The sequence below is a fragment of the Ambystoma mexicanum genome, chromosome 1p (assembly GCF_040938575.1).
Source record: "Ambystoma mexicanum isolate Mex_15411 chromosome 1p, UKY_AmexF1_1, whole genome shotgun sequence".
NCBI classification, from domain to species: Eukaryota; Metazoa; Chordata; class Amphibia; order Caudata; family Ambystomatidae; genus Ambystoma; species Ambystoma mexicanum.
In genome coordinates, this window is record NC_090921.1 from 238056389 (window position 1) to 238069248 (window position 12860).

Below are 12860 nucleotides of genomic sequence, written 5' to 3' on the forward strand. Positions count from 1 at the left end.
TTTTAGTTCTTGACAAATATTCTTGAAGATTAGGCTGAGTCAAGTAGGGAATGGGTGCCAAGAACTGACTCTTTAAGAAAAAAGCACCGGCAACGCTAGTCATCGTACAATATTTGTGCACAATTGCTTACATTAGGCGGCCGGTCCACTTTATTGAGTCCCCCTCAGCACCATTTAGTGCTCCTGTTGTCTGCGAAGTCCAAATTGTAACCCTGAATCAGTTCCTCTTCTGACCCTTTGTATCATGTTACATGACGAGTAATGATCACCTGTTAGCTTTATCCCTAATTATAACTCTCACTCTTTCCCTGCATCTAACCCTAGCTCTAATCCCATCATTAACCTCGGTCCGGGCACACGCGTGAACCCTTACTCTCATCTCAGCCTCTCCTGGTGATACATCACACCTGGGATCGTTTGCTCCCTGTGGGCTGTGGGAAATTTGCTACCAGCACGCCCTGGAAGTGGGGCTCATTCCGCTGCAACGGGAGGTCTTCCCAGGACGCGTCACAGCTCAACGCAAGAGCTCCTGGGTTTCGAAGGCTCTTGCAGCAAGCCTTCACAAAGCAGCAGGGAGCGCCGTTCCAGATGGGAAACTTGAGACTGGATGTCCAGAAAAGCAAGACGTCAGAAGCGAAACCTTTTTCCTGCAGGGTGTGGCATACCATCCGCTTGCTCATTGCGACAGAGGTGGCACTAATGAAGGAAGAGGTCAACGTTACGTTCTTCTTTAAAATGCAAGGCCAGGAAAAGTGGCAGCGGTGGGATTTGAACCCACGCCTCCGAAGAGACTGGAGCCTTAATCCAGCGCCTTAGACCGCTCGGCCACGCTACCTCCCTGCTAGTCGCCGAAAGCGGAACTTGACCCGTTGCCCGGCCCGCTTTAGTGCTTTGCCTTTTCTCCTTGGAAAGTCTGGAGACAGGCAGTGGAAGGGCAGGCAAACTGTCAGGTGCGCAGAGGAGGGGAGACCATGAGGCAAGGTGGGAGATGGGGGCAAGAAGTGAGAAAAAAACTAATCGCAAGCTAGGGCAGGATTCGGAAAGTGAAGCCGAAAAGGGGCTTAGCATGCAGCCCAGGGGTTTCTTTGACTGTCCTAAGCCCACAGGGACTTTGCCGTCCTCAGCTCATGAGACTTGAGATGGGTAGCTTGATTTGCTGAGGAAATGCGGGATGACAGATTCAACTCTGGAGTCAAACATAGCCCGGAACTATCGCCTTAAACTGAGTTTTAAGCCTGGTGCCGATAAAAAGAAAGAAATTAGCCTTAGATCGGGCAAGCCGTTTGACGGGGGAAAATGAGACCCCCCTAGGCCAGCTAGGTGGTCGCTGGATGCTGTGCAGACATCAGCAGCTGTTCATTTCATGCCCTCACGTCTCCTCGTTAGTATAGTGGTCAGTATCCCCGCCTGTCACGCGGGAGACCGGGGTTCAATTCCCCGACGGGGAGGTTAAACCTTTTCTGGATTTTTTTTAGTTCTTGACAAATATTCTTGAAGATTAGGCTGAGTCAAGTAGGGAATGGGTGCCAAGAACTGACTCTTTAAGAAAAAAGCACCGGCAACGCTAGTCATCGTACAATATTTGTGCACAATTGCTTACATTAGGCGGCCGGTCCACTTTATTGAGTCCCCCTCAGCACCATTTAGTGCTCCTGTTGTCTGCGAAGTCCAAATTGTAACCCTGAATCAGTTCCTCTTCTGACCCTTTGTATCATGTTACATGACGAGTAATGATCACCTGTTAGCTTTATCCCTAATTATAACTCTCACTCTTTCCCTGCATCTAACCCTAGCTCTAATCCCATCATTAACCTCGGTCCGGGCACACGCGTGAACCCCTACTCTCATCTCAGCCTCTCCTGGTGATACATCACACCTGGGATCGTTTGCTCCCTGTGGGCTGTGGGAAATTTGCTACCAGCACGCCCTGGAAGTGGGGCTCATTCCGCTGCAACGGGAGGTCTTCCCAGGACGCGTCACAGCTCAACGCAAGAGCTCCTGGGTTTCGAAGGCTCTTGCAGCAAGCCTTCACAAAGCAGCAGGGAGCGCCGTTCCAGATGGGAAACTTGAGACTGGATGTCCAGAAAAGCAAGACGTCAGAAGTGAAACCTTTTTCCTGCAGGGTGTGGCATACCATCCGCTTGCTCATTGCGACAGAGGTGGCACTAATGAAGGAAGAGGTCAACGTTACGTTCTTCTTTAAAATGCAAGGCCAGGAAAAGTGGCAGCGGTGGGATTTGAACCCACGCCTCCGAAGAGACTGGAGCCTTAATCCAGCGCCTTAGACCGCTCGGCCACGCTACCTCCCTGCTAGTCGCCGAAAGCGGAACTTGACCCGTTGCCCGGCCCGCTTTAGTGCTTTGCCTTTTCTCCTTGGAAAGTCTGGAGACAGGCAGTGGAAGGGCAGGCAAACTGTCAGGTGCGCAGAGGAGGGGAGACCATGAGGCAAGGTGGGAGATGGGGGCAAGAAGTAAGAAAAAAACTAATCGCAAGCTAGGGCAGGATTCGGAAAGTGAAGCCGAAAAGGGGCTTAGCATGCAGCCCAGGGGTTTCTTTGACTGTCCTAAGCCCACAGGGACTTTGCCGTCCTCAGCTCATGAGACTTGAGATGGGTAGCTTGATTTGCTGAGGAAATGCGGGATGACAGATTCAACTCTGGAGTCAAACATAGCCCGGAACTATCGCCTTAAACTGAGTTTTAAGCCTGGTGCCGATAAAAAGAAAGAAATTAGCCTTAGATCGGGCAAGCCGTTTGACGGGGGAAAATGAGACCCCCTAGGCCAGCTAGGTGGTCGCTGGATGCTGTGCAGACATCAGCAGCTGTTCATTTCATGCCCTCACGTCTCCTCGTTAGTAAAGTGGTCAGTATCCCCGCCTGTCACGCGGGAGACCGGGGTTCAATTCCCCGACGGGGAGGTTAAACCTTTTCTGGATTTTTTTTAGTTCTTGACAAATATTCTTGAAGATTAGGCTGAGTCAAGTAGGGAATGGGTGCCAAGAACTGACTCTTTAAGAAAAAAGCACCGGCAACGCTAGTCATCGTACAATATTTGTGCACAATTGCTTACATTAGGCGGCCGGTCCACTTTATTGAGTCCCCCTCAGCACCATTTAGTGCTCCTGTTGTCTGCGAAGTCCAAATTGTAACCCTGAATCAGTTCCTCTTCTGACCCTTTGTATCATGTTACATGACGAGTAATGATCACCTGTTAGCTTTATCCCTAATTATAACTCTCACTCTTTCCCTGCATCTAACCCTAGCTCTAATCCCATCATTAACCTCGGTCCGGGCACACGCGTGAACCCTTACTCTCATCTCAGCCTCTCCTGGTGATACATCACACCTGGGATCGTTTGCTCCCTGTGGGCTGTGGGAAATTTGCTACCAGCACGCCCTGGAAGTGGGGCTCATTCCGCTGCAACGGGAGGTCTTCCCAGGACGCGTCACAGCTCAACGCAAGAGCTCCTGGGTTTCGAAGGCTCTTGCAGCAAGCCTTCACAAAGCAGCAGGGAGCGCCGTTCCAGATGGGAAACTTGAGACTGGATGTCCAGAAAAGCAAGACGTCAGAAGCGAAACCTTTTTCCTGCAGGGTGTGGCATACCATCCGCTTGCTCATTGCGACAGAGGTGGCACTAATGAAGGAAGAGGTCAACGTTACGTTCTTCTTTAAAATGCAAGGCCAGGAAAAGTGGCAGCGGTGGGATTTGAACCCACGCCTCCGAAGAGACTGGAGCCTTAATCCAGCGCCTTAGACCGCTCGGCCACGCTACCTCCCTGCTAGTCGCCGAAAGCGGAACTTGACCCGTTGCCCGGCCCGCTTTAGTGCTTTGCCTTTTCTCCTTGGAAAGTCTGGAGACAGGCAGTGGAAGGGCAGGCAAACTGTCAGGTGCGCAGAGGAGGGGAGACCATGAGGCAAGGTGGGAGATGGGGGCAAGAAGTGAGAAAAAAACTAATCGCAAGCTAGGGCAGGATTCGGAAAGTGAAGCCGAAAAGGGGCTTAGCATGCAGCCCAGGGGTTTCTTTGACTGTCCTAAGCCCACAGGGACTTTGCCGTCCTCAGCTCATGAGACTTGAGATGGGTAGCTTGATTTGCTGAGGAAATGCGGGATGACAGATTCAACTCTGGAGTCAAACATAGCCCGGAACTATCGCCTTAAACTGAGTTTTAAGCCTGGTGCCGATAAAAAGAAAGAAATTAGCCTTAGATCGGGCAAGCCGTTTGACGGGGGAAAATGAGACCCCCTAGGCCAGCTAGGTGGTCGCTGGATGCTGTGCAGACATCAGCAGCTGTTCATTTCATGCCATCACGTCTCCTCGTTAGTATAGTGGTCAGTATCCCCGCCTGTCACGCGGGAGACCGGGGTTCAATTCCCCGACGGGGAGGTTAAACCTTTTCTGGATTTTTTTTAGTTCTTGACAAATATTCTTGAAGATTAGGCTGAGTCAAGTAGGGAATGGGTGCCAAGAACTGACTCTTTAAGAAAAAAGCACCGGCAACGCTAGTCATCGTACAATATTTGTGCACAATTGCTTACATTAGGCGGCCGGTCCACTTTATTGAGTCCCCCTCAGCACCATTTAGTGCTCCTGTTGTCTGCGAAGTCCAAATTGTAACCCTGAATCAGTTCCTCTTCTGACCCTTTGTATCATGTTACATGACGAGTAATGATCACCTGTTAGCTTTATCCCTAATTATAACTCTCACTCTTTCCCTGCATCTAACCCTAGCTCTAATCCCATCATTAACCTCGGTCCGGGCACACGCGTGAACCCTTACTCTCATCTCAGCCTCTCCTGGTGATACATCACACCTGGGATCGTTTGCTCCCTGTGGGCTGTGGGAAATTTGCTACCAGCACGCCCTGGAAGTGGGGCTCATTCCGCTGCAACGGGAGGTCTTCCCAGGACGCGTCACAGCTCAACGCAAGAGCTCCTGGGTTTCGAAGGCTCTTGCAGCAAGCCTTCACAAAGCAGCAGGGAGCGCCGTTCCAGATGGGAAACTTGAGACTGGATGTCCAGAAAAGCAAGACGTCAGAAGCGAAACCTTTTTCCTGCAGGGTGTGGCATACCATCCGCTTGCTCATTGCGACAGAGGTGGCACTAATGAAGGAAGAGGTCAACGTTACGTTCTTCTTTAAAATGCAAGGCCAGGAAAAGTGGCAGCGGTGGGATTTGAACCCACGCCTCCGAAGAGACTGGAGCCTTAATCCAGCGCCTTAGACCGCTCGGCCACGCTACCTCCCTGCTAGTCGCCGAAAGCGGAACTTGACCCGTTGCCCGGCCCGCTTTAGTGCTTTGCCTTTTCTCCTTGGAAAGTCTGGAGACAGGCAGTGGAAGGGCAGGCAAACTGTCAGGTGCGCAGAGGAGGGGAGACCATGAGGCAAGGTGGGAGATGGGGGCAAGAAGTAAGAAAAAAACTAATCGCAAGCTAGGGCAGGATTCGGAAAGTGAAGCCGAAAAGGGGCTTAGCATGCAGCCCAGGGGTTTCTTTGACTGTCCTAAGCCCACAGGGACTTTGCCGTCCTCAGCTCATGAGACTTGAGATGGGTAGCTTGATTTGCTGAGGAAATGCGGGATGACAGATTCAACTCTGGAGTCAAACATAGCCCGGAACTATCGCCTTAAACTGAGTTTTAAGCCTGGTGCCGATAAAAAGAAAGAAATTAGCCTTAGATCGGGCAAGCCGTTTGACGGGGGAAAATGAGACCCCCTAGGCCAGCTAGGTGGTCGCTGGATGCTGTGCAGACATCAGCAGCTGTTCATTTCATGCCATCACGTCTCCTCGTTAGTATAGTGGTCAGTATCCCCGCCTGTCACGCGGGAGACCGGGGTTCAATTCCCCGACGGGGAGGTTAAACCTTTTCTGGATTTTTTTTAGTTCTTGACAAATATTCTTGAAGATTAGGCTGAGTCAAGTAGGGAATGGGTGCCAAGAACTGACTCTTTAAGAAAAAAGCACCGGCAACGCTAGTCATCGTACAATATTTGTGCACAATTGCTTACATTAGGCGGCCGGTCCACTTTATTGAGTCCCCCTCAGCACCATTTAGTGCTCCTGTTGTCTGCGAAGTCCAAATTGTAACCCTGAATCAGTTCCTCTTCTGACCCTTTGTATCATGTTACATGACGAGTAATGATCACCTGTTAGCTTTATCCCTAATTATAACTCTCACTCTTTCCCTGCATCTAACCCTAGCTCTAATCCCATCATTAACCTCGGTCCGGGCACACGCGTGAACCCTTACTCTCATCTCAGCCTCTCCTGGTGATACATCACACCTGGGATCGTTTGCTCCCTGTGGGCTGTGGGAAATTTGCTACCAGCACGCCCTGGAAGTGGGGCTCATTCCGCTGCAACGGGAGGTCTTCCCAGGACGCGTCACAGCTCAACGCAAGAGCTCCTGGGTTTCGAAGGCTCTTGCAGCAAGCCTTCACAAAGCAGCAGGGAGCGCCGTTCCAGATGGGAAACTTGAGACTGGATGTCCAGAAAAGCAAGACGTCAGAAGCGAAACCTTTTTCCTGCAGGGTGTGGCATACCATCCGCTTGCTCATTGCGACAGAGGTGGCACTAATGAAGGAAGAGGTCAACGTTACGTTCTTCTTTAAAATGCAAGGCCAGGAAAAGTGGCAGCGGTGGGATTTGAACCCACGCCTCCGAAGAGACTGGAGCCTTAATCCAGCGCCTTAGACCGCTCGGCCACGCTACCTCCCTGCTAGTCGCCGAAAGCGGAACTTGACCCGTTGCCCGGCCCGCTTTAGTGCTTTGCCTTTTCTCCTTGGAAAGTCTGGAGACAGGCAGTGGAAGGGCAGGCAAACTGTCAGGTGCGCAGAGGAGGGGAGACCATGAGGCAAGGTGGGAGATGGGGGCAAGAAGTGAGAAAAAAACTAATCGCAAGCTAGGGCAGGATTCGGAAAGTGAAGCCGAAAAGGGGCTTAGCATGCAGCCCAGGGGTTTCTTTGACTGTCCTAAGCCCACAGGGACTTTGCCGTCCTCAGCTCATGAGACTTGAGATGGGTAGCTTGATTTGCTGAGGAAATGCGGGATGACAGATTCAACTCTGGAGTCAAACATAGCCCGGAACTATCGCCTTAAACTGAGTTTTAAGCCTGGTGCCGATAAAAAGAAAGAAATTAGCCTTAGATCGGGCAAGCCGTTTGACGGGGGAAAATGAGACCCCCCTAGGCCAGCTAGGTGGTCGCTGGATGCTGTGCAGACATCAGCAGCTGTTCATTTCATGCCCTCACGTCTCCTCGTTAGTATAGTGGTCAGTATCCCCGCCTGTCACGCGGGAGACCGGGGTTCAATTCCCCGACGGGGAGGTTAAACCTTTTCTGGATTTTTTTTAGTTCTTGACAAATATTCTTGAAGATTAGGCTGAGTCAAGTAGGGAATGGGTGCCAAGAACTGACTCTTTAAGAAAAAAGCACCGGCAACGCTAGTCATCGTACAATATTTGTGCACAATTGCTTACATTAGGCGGCCGGTCCACTTTATTGAGTCCCCCTCAGCACCATTTAGTGCTCCTGTTGTCTGCGAAGTCCAAATTGTAACCCTGAATCAGTTCCTCTTCTGACCCTTTGTATCATGTTACATGACGAGTAATGATCACCTGTTAGCTTTATCCCTAATTATAACTCTCACTCTTTCCCTGCATCTAACCCTAGCTCTAATCCCATCATTAACCTCGGTCCGGGCACACGCGTGAACCCCTACTCTCATCTCAGCCTCTCCTGGTGATACATCACACCTGGGATCGTTTGCTCCCTGTGGGCTGTGGGAAATTTGCTACCAGCACGCCCTGGAAGTGGGGCTCATTCCGCTGCAACGGGAGGTCTTCCCAGGACGCGTCACAGCTCAACGCAAGAGCTCCTGGGTTTCGAAGGCTCTTGCAGCAAGCCTTCACAAAGCAGCAGGGAGCGCCGTTCCAGATGGGAAACTTGAGACTGGATGTCCAGAAAAGCAAGACGTCAGAAGCGAAACCTTTTTCCTGCAGGGTGTGGCATACCATCCGCTTGCTCATTGCGACAGAGGTGGCACTAATGAAGGAAGAGGTCAACGTTACGTTCTTCTTTAAAATGCAAGGCCAGGAAAAGTGGCAGCGGTGGGATTTGAACCCACGCCTCCGAAGAGACTGGAGCCTTAATCCAGCGCCTTAGACCGCTCGGCCACGCAACCTCCCTGCTAGTCGCCGAAAGCGGAACTTGAACCGTTGCCCGGCCCTCTTTAGTGCTTTGCCTTTTCTCCTTGGAAAGTCTGGAGACAGGCAGTGGAAGGGCAGGCAAACTGTCAGGTGCGCAGAGGAGGGGAGACCATGAGGCAAGGTGGGAGATGGGGGCAAGAAGTGAGAAAAAAACTAATCGCAAGCTAGGGCAGGATTCGGAAAGTGAAGCCGAAAAGGGGCTTAGCATGCAGCCCAGGGGTTTCTTTGACTGTCCTAAGCCCACAGGGACTTTTCCGTCCTCAGCTCATGAGACTTGAGATGGGTAGCTTGATTTGCTGAGGAAATGCGGGATGACAGATTCAACTCTGGAGTCAAACATAGCCCGGAACTATCGCCTTAAACTGAGTTTTAAGCCTGGTGCCGATAAAAAGAAAGAAATTAGCCTTAGATCGGGCAAGCCGTTTGACGGGGGAAAATGAGACCCCCTAGGCCAGCTAGGTGGTCGCTGGATGCTGTGCAGACATCAGCAGCTGTTCATTTCATGCCCTCACGTCTCCTCGTTAGTATAGTGGTCAGTATCCCCGCCTGTCACGCGGGAGACCGGGGTCCCCGACGGGGAGGTTAAACCTTTTCTGGATTTTTTTTAGTTCTTGACAAATATTCTTGAAGATTAGGCTGAGTCAAGTAGGGAATGGGTGCCAAGAACTGACTCTTTAAGAAAAAAGCACCGGCAACGCTAGTCATCGTACAATATTTGTGCACAATTGCTTACATTAGGCGGCCGGTCCACTTTATTGAGTCCCCCTCAGCACCATTTAGTGCTCCTGTTGTCTGCGAAGTCCAAATTGTAACCCTGAATCAGTTCCTCTTCTGACCCTTTGTATCATGTTACATGACGAGTAATGATCACCTGTTAGCTTTATCCCTAATTATAACTCTCACTCTTTCCCTGCATCTAACCCTAGCTCTAATCCCATCATTAACCTCGGTCCGGGCACACGCGTGAACCCTTACTCTCATCTCAGCCTCTCCTGGTGATACATCACACCTGGGATCGTTTGCTCCCTGTGGGCTGTGGGAAATTCGCTACCAGCACGCCCTGGAAGTGGGGCTCATTCCGCTGCAACGGGAGGTCTTCCCAGGACGCGTCACAGCTCAACGCAAGAGCTCCTGGGTTTCGAAGGCTCTTGCAGCAAGCCTTCACAAAGCAGCAGGGAGCGCCGTTCCAGATGGGAAACTTGAGACTGGATGTCCAGAAAAGCAAGACGTCAGAAGCGAAACCTTTTTCCTGCAGGGTGTGGCATACCATCCGCTTGCTCATTGCGACAGAGGTGGCACTAATGAAGGAAGAGGTCAACGTTACGTTCTTCTTTAAAATGCAAGGCCAGGAAAAGTGGCAGCGGTGGGATTTGAACCCACGCCTCCGAAGAGACTGGAGCCTTAATCCAGCGCCTTAGACCGCTCGGCCACGCTACCTCCCTGCTAGTCGCCGAAAGCGGAACTTGACCCGTTGCCCGGCCCGCTTTAGTGCTTTGCCTTTTCTCCTTGGAAAGTCTGGAGACAGGCAGTGGAAGGGCAGGCAAACTGTCAGGTGCGCAGAGGAGGGGAGACCATGAGGCAAGGTGGGAGATGGGGGCAAGAAGTGAGAAAAAAACTAATCGCAAGCTAGGGCAGGATTCGGAAAGTGAAGCCGAAAAGGGGCTTAGCATGCAGCCCAGGGGTTTCTTTGACTGTCCTAAGCCCACAGGGACTTTGCCGTCCTCAGCTCATGAGACTTGAGATGGGTAGCTTGATTTGCTGAGGAAATGCGGGATGACAGATTCAACTCTGGAGTCAAACATAGCCCGGAACTATCGCCTTAAACTGAGTTTTAAGCCTGGTGCCGATAAAAAGAAAGAAATTAGCCTTAGATCGGGCAAGCCGTTTGACGGGGGAAAATGAGACCCCCTAGGCCAGCTAGGTGGTCGCTGGATGCTGTGCAGACATCAGCAGCTGTTCATTTCATGCCCTCACGTCTCCTCGTTAGTATAGTGGTCAGTATCCCCGCCTGTCACGCGGGAGACCGGGGTTCAATTCCCCGACGGGGAGGTTAAACCTTTTCTGGATTTTTTTTAGTTCTTGACAAATATTCTTGAAGATTAGGCTGAGTCAAGTAGGGAATGGGTGCCAAGAACTGACTCTTTAAGAAAAAAGCACCGGCAACGCTAGTCATCGTACAATATTTGTGCACAATTGCTTACATTAGGCGGCCGGTCCACTTTATTGAGTCCCCCTCAGCACCATTTAGTGCTCCTGTTGTCTGCGAAGTCCAAATTGTAACCCTGAATCAGTTCCTCTTCTGACCCTTTGTATCATGTTACATGACGAGTAATGATCACCTGTTAGCTTTATCCCTAATTATAACTCTCACTCTTTCCCTGCATCTAACCCTAGCTCTAATCCCATCATTAACCTCGGTCCGGGCACACGCGTGAACCCTTACTCTCATCTCAGCCTCTCCTGGTGATACATCACACCTGGGATCGTTTGCTCCCTGTGGGCTGTGGGAAATTCGCTACCAGCACGCCCTGGAAGTGGGGCTCATTCCGCTGCAACGGGAGGTCTTCCCAGGACGCGTCACAGCTCAACGCAAGAGCTCCTGGGTTTCGAAGGCTCTTGCAGCAAGCCTTCACAAAGCAGCAGGGAGCGCCGTTCCAGATGGGAAACTTGAGACTGGATGTCCAGAAAAGCAAGACGTCAGAAGCGAAACCTTTTTCCTGCAGGGTGTGGCATACCATCCGCTTGCTCATTGCGACAGAGGTGGCACTAATGAAGGAAGAGGTCAACGTTACGTTCTTCTTTAAAATGCAAGGCCAGGAAAAGTGGCAGCGGTGGGATTTGAACCCACGCCTCCGAAGAGACTGGAGCCTTAATCCAGCGCCTTAGACCGCTCGGCCACGCTACCTCCCTGCTAGTCGCCGAAAGCGGAACTTGACCCGTTGCCCGGCCCGCTTTAGTGCTTTGCCTTTTCTCCTTGGAAAGTCTGGAGACAGGCAGTGGAAGGGCAGGCAAACTGTCAGGTGCGCAGAGGAGGGGAGACCATGAGGCAAGGTGGGAGATGGGGGCAAGAAGTGAGAAAAAAACTAATCGCAAGCTAGGGCAGGATTCGGAAAGTGAAGCCGAAAAGGGGCTTAGCATGCAGCCCAGGGGTTTCTTTGACTGTCCTAAGCCCACAGGGACTTTGCCGTCCTCAGCTCATGAGACTTGAGATGGGTAGCTTGATTTGCTGAGGAAATGCGGGATGACAGATTCAACTCTGGAGTCAAACATAGCCCGGAACTATCGCCTTAAACTGAGTTTTAAGCCTGGTGCCGATAAAAAGAAAGAAATTAGCCTTAGATCGGGCAAGCCGTTTGACGGGGGAAAATGAGACCCCCTAGGCCAGCTAGGTGGTCGCTGGATGCTGTGCAGACATCAGCAGCTGTTCATTTCATGCCCTCACGTCTCCTCGTTAGTATAGTGGTCAGTATCCCCGCGACCGGGGTTCAATTCCCCGACGGGGAGGTTAAACCTTTTCTGGATTTTTTTTAGTTCTTGACAAATATTCTTGAAGATTAGGCTGAGTCAAGTAGGGAATGGGTGCCAAGAACTGACTCTTTAAGAAAAAAGCACCGGCAACGCTAGTCATCGTACAATATTTGTGCACAATTGCTTACATTAGGCGGCCGGTCCACTTTATTGAGTCCCCCTCAGCACCATTTAGTGCTCCTGTTGTCTGCGAAGTCCAAATTGTAACCCTGAATCAGTTCCTCTTCTGACCCTTTGTATCATGTTACATGACGAGTAATGATCACCTGTTAGCTTTATCCCTAATTATAACTCTCACTCTTTCCCTGCATCTAACCCTAGCTCTAATCCCATCATTAACCTCGGTCCGGGCACACGCGTGAACCCTTACTCTCATCTCAGCCTCTCCTGGTGATACATCACACCTGGGATCGTTTGCTCCCTGTGGGCTGTGGGAAATTTGCTACCAGCACGCCCTGGAAGTGGGGCTCATTCCGCTGCAACGGGAGGTCTTCCCAGGACGCGTCACAGCTCAACGCAAGAGCTCCTGGGTTTCGAAGGCTCTTGCAGCAAGCCTTCACAAAGCAGCAGGGAGCGCCGTTCCAGATGGGAAACTTGAGACTGGATGTCCAGAAAAGCAAGACGTCAGAAGCGAAACCTTTTTCCTGCAGGGTGTGGCATACCATCCGCTTGCTCATTGCGACAGAGGTGGCACTAATGAAGGAAGAGGTCAACGTTACGTTCTTCTTTAAAATGCAAGGCCAGGAAAAGTGGCAGCGGTGGGATTTGAACCCACGCCTCCGAAGAGACTGGAGCCTTAATCCAGCGCCTTAGACCGCTCGGCCACGCTACCTCCCTGCTAGTCGCCGAAAGCGGAACTTGACCCGTTGCCCGGCCCGCTTTAGTGCTTTGCCTTTTCTCCTTGGAAAGTCTGGAGACAGGCAGTGGAAGGGCAGGCAAACTGTCAGGTGCGCAGAGGAGGGGAGACCATGAGGCAAGGTGGGAGATGGGGGCAAGAAGTGAGAAAAAAACTAATCGCAAGCTAGGGCAGGATTCGGAAAGTGAAGCCGAAAAGGGGCTTAGCATGCAGCCCAGGGGTTTCTTTGACTGTCCTAAGCCCACAGGGACTTTGCCGTCCTCAGCTCATGAGA

The 12860-nt window shown here is 51.4% G+C and overlaps 5 non-coding genes across 5 annotated transcripts; all 5 read left to right on the top strand.

The window, feature by feature from the left end:
- Positions 1–1376: 1376 nt before the first annotated feature.
- Positions 1377–1448, top strand: TRNAD-GUC (transfer RNA aspartic acid (anticodon GUC)). The gene has a single exon. It is a non-coding gene; the product is annotated as a tRNA-Asp (tRNA).
- Positions 1449–4312: 2864 nt separating this feature from the next.
- TRNAD-GUC (transfer RNA aspartic acid (anticodon GUC)) lies at positions 4313–4384 on the top strand. Its single transcript has one exon. It is a non-coding gene; the product is annotated as a tRNA-Asp (tRNA).
- Positions 4385–5780: 1396 nt separating this feature from the next.
- On the top strand, positions 5781–5852 carry TRNAD-GUC (transfer RNA aspartic acid (anticodon GUC)). The gene has a single exon. It is a non-coding gene; the product is annotated as a tRNA-Asp (tRNA).
- Positions 5853–7249: 1397 nt separating this feature from the next.
- TRNAD-GUC (transfer RNA aspartic acid (anticodon GUC)) lies at positions 7250–7321 on the top strand. The gene has a single exon. It is a non-coding gene; the product is annotated as a tRNA-Asp (tRNA).
- A 2858-nt stretch (positions 7322–10179) lies between these two features.
- On the top strand, positions 10180–10251 carry TRNAD-GUC (transfer RNA aspartic acid (anticodon GUC)). The gene has a single exon. It is a non-coding gene; the product is annotated as a tRNA-Asp (tRNA).
- Positions 10252–12860: the final 2609 nt, after the last annotated feature.